The sequence below is a fragment of the Pseudonaja textilis genome, chromosome 3 (assembly GCF_049901715.1).
Source record: "Pseudonaja textilis isolate UNSWEBS1 chromosome 3, rPseTex1.2, whole genome shotgun sequence".
In the NCBI taxonomy this organism is placed as follows: Eukaryota; Metazoa; Chordata; class Lepidosauria; order Squamata; family Elapidae; genus Pseudonaja; species Pseudonaja textilis.
Window position 1 is genome coordinate 24874160 of NC_141992.1, and position 8191 is coordinate 24882350.

Sequence of the window (8191 nt, forward strand, 5' to 3'; positions counted from 1 at the left end):
AAAATGGAGCAAAGCTCACTTAACAAAGTCTCACTTAGCAACATAAATTTTGGGCTCATTTGTGTTCGTTAGTTGAGGACTACCTCTAGTTTGCAAGCTATCCAACAGGGACGCGGAGAGAAAGCAAAGGGACACTTTCTCCTCATCTGAAAGAAAGTGTTTGGAAATAGAACAGCCCAAAGTCAAAAGCAGGAAATAAGTTGAAGTATCCTTTTCTAAAAGAAGATTGTTTAATACAGTTGTGAAAAACCAAACCACCAGGGAGAAGTGGGGTTTGATAGTAGATTTTAGAATTAGCTCTTTTATTTGTTAAAACGCCCAGCTTGCCTTTTCTCCAGCAGTTCCAGCATCTTTTTTGATTTTTGCCTCATAACCACAATGTTGCAATGCAAGTTAAGCTGAGAAAGAAGAGCTGGGCCAAAGCCACTAGTAAGTTTCGTGGCTGAGAATGGGCTTGAACCCGGCTTCTCCAAGGCCTTGCCCTTTGGGAATCATCAGACATAAGAATCCAAGCGGAAAATGGCTTGCTGGCTAAAGAGTTATTGCCATGTCAACAGGGGCACTTTCACTAGCATAATATACTGCTTTTGTAGAACCTGTCATGTGGACATTTTTAAAATTTCACAGGAAGCATATGCAGGGCCCAAGGGTAGATGAAGCAATGACAGTACCCAACCTGCTGTCCTTACCAAATCTCTATGCAGATTGACCATTAAAATAGTTATCTGCCAAAAATATGTCTGCATACTACCAAAAAGAGTAAGTTGTGTGTCTAAAATTTTAGATTTTAAAATAGCTTAACACTGCCTCCACTCACGACATGTATCCCTTTGCACAAAAGCAAGCCAGATGCACAGGGAGCCCTTGTTCTCACAGTCTTTGATTTATGGCTCTGTTATTTTACAGTGTGGTCAACATGACACATGGAAAGTGCTCTCAAGGGACTGGCATATTATGGGTTGGGTAACACAATCAAGCAGTTTAATATCACACCTACTGTTACAATACTCTTGCCCTTAGATCTGATTAGTAACCAGCTGGGAAGGATTTGGAATACTTGGGCAGTCGAGCATAATAATAAATGTTTTCGTTTTCTTGGATATAGTTCTTTTGGAGGAAGATCAAGGGGAGGGGGAGCTTTCAGAAGAGAGGGGAGATCCCAGTTGGCTTCGAGTGTGAGATGAAGCAAAAGTTTTTTTTTTTTTTTGTAAATTTTATTTTGAGTTTTCATAAAAAAAATACAAATAAAACATCTTTTTTGAAAGTAGCATAATCCCGGGTTACATTTCTTCGTACAGACACAAATTCAATTTCATGCTCATTTTTATGTTCTATTCCATATCTTACTACTGTTTTACATTTTCTACATAGCTTCTCCCCTCTTTTAATTTTCTCATTTTATTTTAATTATCTCATCTCAATTCAAATCATTATATTTATACTTTTTGTCTGTCCTGTTTCAATTATTTATTATCTTTTCTCATTAAACAAAGTTTCTCCTATAGTTGCTGACTGGAGTATGACACCTTTATATCTTTTAAGTTTATCCATTTAACTCTTATTTAGGCTTCAATATATACCTTAAAGTTATAACATTCAATATAATACATAACTTCCATTCGGCTTCTGCTTGGTACATTCTTAAAATAAACACTAAATTCTTAAAAAAAGAAAAAATTATAAATATATGTAATTAAAACAACACATTCCAATTCAATTCAATTCTATCATTAATGTTAATATTCATTAAAATCTTAACTTCTTTAACATTACTTTTCAATTGAATATCATACTTCTATGGGAACAGTTATAAGCTTTCCATAATTAATTCCCCCCCTTTACTTATATTTTATAAAACATTAACTAATTAAAATGTTCCAGTCCCTTCCTAATTCAATTTTCTCATTTATTTTATTTCACTTATTTTATTAACAAACATTTCACTAAATTACATTAACTATTTTATCCCTCATTTTAATCATACATTGTTTCCAATTTTCTAAAGTTACTTCTATTACTAATATAACAATACAATCTTATGTACCTTTACAGAATCCCTTTTTCAGTTAAATTTTCACCCATTATCTTTAAATAGGTCCTGTGTCTCTATATTTTGTTCCGGTCCTTTGTAACTTCTTTTCCTTTCCTTCTTCCCTCTCTTCTTCTCTCTCCCCTTTTTAACCCCTTGTCTCTCTACCTCCATTTCTCTCTTCTGTATTCCCCTCTTCTGTTGCTTTACAGTATTATATTTATTTTTCAAATTATTTTTCTTTTTTTTTGGTTGTTTTTTTAAGTCTTAAATTCTCCATTCTCTTTCCCACCTTTCCTTTTTCTTCCCCACATAGAATTACTTGTTCATTAAAGATGGCTTCTTCTTTGTCCCAGTCTTCTTGTTTTGCAGACGTTTCTTGTTGTTTCTCATAGTTCCAAATCTCCATTTCTAAGAATTGAAAAACGAAGCCAAAAGAACCCCTCCCTTCTTGTGCATCTTCTTTGTACTTTTTAAGTTCCATTTTCAATTCATCCAGAAGTAGTGCCATTGTATAAATTTTTAAACAACCACCCGATTAATTTTAATTCAAATGCAATAACCAAGAATTCAAAGATCACCAAGTAATCCAAATACATGCAAGCTGTTTCTTTTTGCTCTTTTTTTTCACTTTCTCTTCCTGGGGTTCTACTGTTTAGTTACAAAGTTTCAGTTAAAATGTATCTTTTAGAAGTCTTGTTGAAGTTTTACTGCAGATTCCTTTTAATTCCAGGCAGTCTCCTCCCTCTTTCCAGATCCTGCCCTTTTATTCTTTTTCTCTGTTTTCCTGCTTATGAAAAATTTTTTAGTGTCCAGAAATCTTTATTATGCCTTTGACATTTTGTTTTATTTTCAGCTTAATTGCCTGTTGATGTCAAAGTGGATTTTTCTGATTTCTTATTTAAGTCTCTTAGTTGTCAGTATAGGGAAAGGGAGAGAAGAAAAAAAAAAACCCAAACCTTTCCCTTTTCACTTTCCTTCGCTGCTTCAGACTCTTCTTTGGGAATGATGTTATTTTTTTGTAAGTTTGAATTCCAGGTACCTTAGTTGTTGCTTTTGCAATTTAACCCGGTCAGCCAAAACTTTCACTTCTTATCTTCCTCCTGCACATTCTTTTCCGGTCGAGTTCTTCTTTGAGGTGGCCATTTCTGACCACCGCTGCAACTGCCTTCAGGAAAGGGAGTAATGGCCACCTGGGGAGGAGAGATGCGGCTCTCCTCAACCCTGCTGGCAGTCTTCCCCCTCTTCACTACCTCTACGGGGTGGCTTAGCCCCGAAACCAGCCGGCTAGGGGTGCTCCAGCAGCGAGCCCAGACCGAAACCACGCACGATCGCGGATTTCTGTCTGTCGCCGAAGGAACTCAAACCGGAAGCCAGCAAAAGTTATTTCTTGTTTATGATAATTAGGAATAGATCGGATCAGCAACAAGGAAGCCAAGATGTAAAAGCATATGTTATGTGAAACAAATGATGGGTACAGATTTCAGGGTTACTTTGCTCCAGGAAAAGGATGTTTTTAAATGAAGTTTTCTGAAAAAGCTCACCAAGGATTGACGTCATTATCTGCATATTTTTCTGGGAAAGCATTCTTCTGAGGAAAAGGAGTCTGAAGTAAAACAGCTTGATAGTATTTAGAGAAACAATCTCAGATTAAGGCATTTTTTAAAAAAATTGAAAACCCATTTGTAGTGAACAACAATGGCATTTATATGACTCAATAGAGACAGGACAGAGATTACAGTTTCATGAGAGATTATTTAAATATCTTGGTGATGAGAAATGAAGATGATATAATTGTAAGCTTGTTGATGTTGCTGAAATAAATATTTCTGATCATTCTTTTTTCTTTTTGTGGAATACAGAAAACCTTCATTTCTGCTTTCTGTGTAGGTAAATACTATTTGCAGAAATAATCAACTGTGTAGTTCCTCAGTGTAACATTACTGTAGTAAATTGGAAGCATGTAGGAGTGTTACAGTTGGACAGTGCCCACTCTTTTTGAGAATATATTCTCCTTAATAATATACATTGTTCTCTCATAAGGCTAGAAAGAAATGTGCTCTCATCCTAAAGCTTGAAAGCTTCAGTATTATGGAAAAAAAATGATATATGCATCCCTGTAGCTTTTTGGGTTCAGCATCAAATCCCCTAACCATACCAAGAAAGTTCTCTTCTCTTCTCTTCTCTTCTCTTCTCTTCTCTTCTCTTCTCTTCTCTTCTCTTCTCTTCTCCTCTTCCCCTTCCCCTTCCCCTTCCCCTTCCCCTTCCCCTTCCCATCTTTCTTGCACACACAAACACACACCTCACTCCTGAAAGACTTTATGTTATCCCATTCCCCCTACACAATTTTGGCTGTTGATACCATCTTGGAGGCTTCCTTGACTACATGATTGATAAGATGGCTAGGGATTAGGGATTGCTCAGCTCTAACATTGCTCATGGCTGCTGGGGGAACCTCCATTCTCTCCAGTTGCAGGGCACTACACCCCACTGCTGTTTTGCAGGCTTAAAAGAGTGCTAAATCGATGCTTATAGAGTGTTATGATTATGCTACCCAGAAGATAATGTTAAACAGGGAAAGAGGGCTGACTTCATAGCTGCTTATTCCTAGTTCAGTCATCATTAGGTACATTGCAGATTTTGCTGCTTCTGCTGAAAAGGGGTTTTGGCTGTATTTTCTGTTGCTTATGCCATTTTATTTTTTTATGTGCAAAGACTACAACTGCCACTTAGAACAGTTCATGTTGTAGGGACTAGAATTACACAGCAGCAATCCTGATAGCTCTTTACATAGGTCACACTTTGTGAGGGGTCCAATTTTATGGACCCCATTCTATCTTTGGCATCTGATGCCATGGGGCCATCTGTTTTTATTATGCGTGGGCCAGTAGCAGTTATACCCCCCGCCAAGCTACTTCTGAGTACTCCAACCAGAGGGTCAGATCTGTAGTTCTTGGTTACTTGATGCCAAGATTTCCCAATGTTAGCCTTTGGCAACATTGGTTGCTGTGGAGATCACTATTGTAATTACACATGTGCTAGACACAGCTCTGAATATGGGTCAGCTATATCAGTTCTCACTCATGTCTTCCATACTTGTCGTTTGGCTGCCATTTATAAAGTCTAAACTGGAATCCTAGCTGCTAGCACCAGCATTCCTTTGTAGATTAGGGAACCTATTTGTTTATTTTCTTCCTCTTAATCTTACCTTGAAAGATCATTCCATATTCATATTCAAGCTGGAAGCAGCCATCTTCTCAAGCATGTCCCCCCCACCCCACCCCAAAAGGGAGGATAAAGAATCTTGGGAAAAGCAGATTATTTGGATCCCTTTCAGCTGAAATTCAGGGCCAGCATTGCCCAGCATTGCTGGCATTTTTCTATGACCTCAAGCAAGAACAGAATGAGAGTTATCCATGCCCTACTTGACCTCTCTGCAATCTTTGAAACCATCAGCCATGGTGGATTGGCTCTGAGGATTGGGGATAGGTGGCATGATGTTTTACTGGTTCTTGTCCTTCCTCCAAGGCCAGTTCCATTTGGTGTTGATCGAGGAGGAGAAGTGCTACGCTTGGCCCCTACTATGTGGGGTACTGCAGATTTGGTGCTGTCTCCTCTCCTGTTTAACACCTGTTAACCTGTTGGGTGATTTCATCCATTGCCGTGGTTTGAGGTATCATCCGTGTGCTGATAATACCCAATTATACATCTCTCCCCCAGGAAAATTAAGTGATGCCATGATGCCTGCAGGCATTGAGAGCCTGGATATGGAACAACAGGGTTCAGATGAACCCTGGTGAGTCTGAGTGGTTCTGGGTTTTGGGATCTTCTAGTTCTGGGGACTGTGCCATCTTTGATGTGGGATGGGGTTGCACTGCCCCAGACATACCCAGTGCATAATCTGAGGGTTCTCCTGGATCACGACTCCTGATCAAAGAGCAGGAGTGGTTAGGAGGGTCTCTGGATGCTTTTTGTTGTGTACCAGTTGCACATGTTCCTCTGGATCAGGAAGTTCTGTCCATGTCATTCATGCACTACTCACCTACACATTGGATTATTGTATTGTGGTCTACAAGGGGTTGTCCAGGAAGAGTATCCAGAAGCTACAGCTAGTGCAGAATCCAGCTATATTGGCAGCTATGTGTGGTCCCAGAATACCACATCCCACCTCTTTGCAAGCTGCATTCCAGGTCCAATTCAAGGTGCTGGTTTTAACCTTTAAAGCATGGGGTTGTACTAGCTGTGGGAATATCTCTCCCCAAATACATCTGCCTGTCCCATTAGATGTGGCATATCATGTTGGGCACACACATTGCACCTCTCAGCACCTCCTTAATTCCCACCACACAACTTTGGGAAAAGACATTGCTTCTGTAAAGAATTGATTCTCCTTCAAATTCAGATTGCTGCATAGCCTTAAATGCTGATCATGAACTTTAAAGTCTTGAACTTGAAAGAATAATAATTAATTTAGCTGAAGGACTGCCTGAATACTAGTGGAGACTTATTTTTATATGATATGGACATTACTTTAATTGTATTTGAATTATTGGTATCCTCATTTTCACTTTTGATGTTTTCTCGGGAGGGCTTTTTATCTTGAAATATGGTCTATAAATCTTTTAATTAAAAATTAAGTGCAACAGTCAGCTTTTCATAGTGTTCAGATAAAGCTAGTACCATAAAAATAATACTATACTGCAGGTAAATTCAATAAGCACCAAGAAAAATGACAGCAGTTCCATAAAAATAAATGCCACAGGCACTGTATTGGAAGTTATGTCATATCTCTCCTTTGGCTGTATCCATTAGATTATTCACTGTGCTTTTTAATTCTCCATGTTTAACCATATTATTTTACTAATACCATAATTATCAATGTCTTATTATTACATACATATTTACATAAAAGTGACACATGAATGTATCTATTGTTTCCAGCCTCCCTTGCTTTTTGAAAGGCATCATCTTTAGTTCAAGGTGATCTTCCTTTTGAACATATACATAAATAATACATAAACATACAAACACGTGTTTCTGGAAATATAAGCAATACATGCAGTTGAATAGATACTTACCTGAGATAAAGCCACTTGGAACTGAACAACTGATTTACAAACTGTAATTAGCCATGATTTGTTTAAACAATTTTTTTCACATGCCACATCACAAGTTTGTAGTATTATAACAGCTGCAATCATATAACTCTGAAGGTATCATATTAACCCTTTTTCTGGATGTACAGAACACATCAGATTAAATGAATCAGCCCACAAAAAACCAAAAAAAAACCACCAAAAAACGGTGATGAAATCAAACCACACATTGTGCAAATTGCAGATCCCAGATCTTTACCAGGCCTATTGAAGCATGCTGTGTGAATTAATTGTGTGAATAGAAGAGAAAGAAATTTTTAGAACTAGAAGCGTCAGGAAAGGGGAAAATGATGAAAGTAGCATTGTACTGTTATAGCAAGTTCATTCTTTTCATATGTGTATTGTGATATTGTACAAAAAGGGCAGAACTTGCACAGTGATTCTGGAAATCTCCTTTGGACGTTTTGACAAAAAAAAAAAACCCAAACCCCCTGATTCTATGGATATCACTTGGACTTACTACTGTGTTTTTCTGAAAATTAGACCCAACCAAAAAATAAGCCGTAGCATTATTTTTTCAGGATGCTCATAATATAAGCCCTACCCCAAAATAAGCCCCAATTAAAGGGTGTTCATCCCAAATTATATAGCTAAAAGTCTGTAGAAATTCTGTAGAAACTCTAAAAGATTGCAAATTAATCGCTGATTATGCAAGGAATATAAATCCTTCTATTCTTCACTGTCCTGTCAGAGCTGAAGAAGCTTCTTGGATGAGAAGTGAAATGCTTTCAAAAGAAAAAACAAGGAAGTCCAGTTGCCTCCTGAAAAAGCACCTTTGGGACTTCTGGACTAGAGTAACTAAGGGCTTCCTAGGCCACATTAATCAAGGAATAGAATCAAGATCATGTGTTAATACTACTTTATAATGCCTTGGTAAGCCCTCATTTGGAATGTTGCATCCAATTGTGGTCATCACACTATAAAAAAAGATGTTTGGACTCTACAAAGAATGCAGAGAAGATCAACAAAGATGATTAAGGGACCGGAGGCTAAAACTTATAAAGAA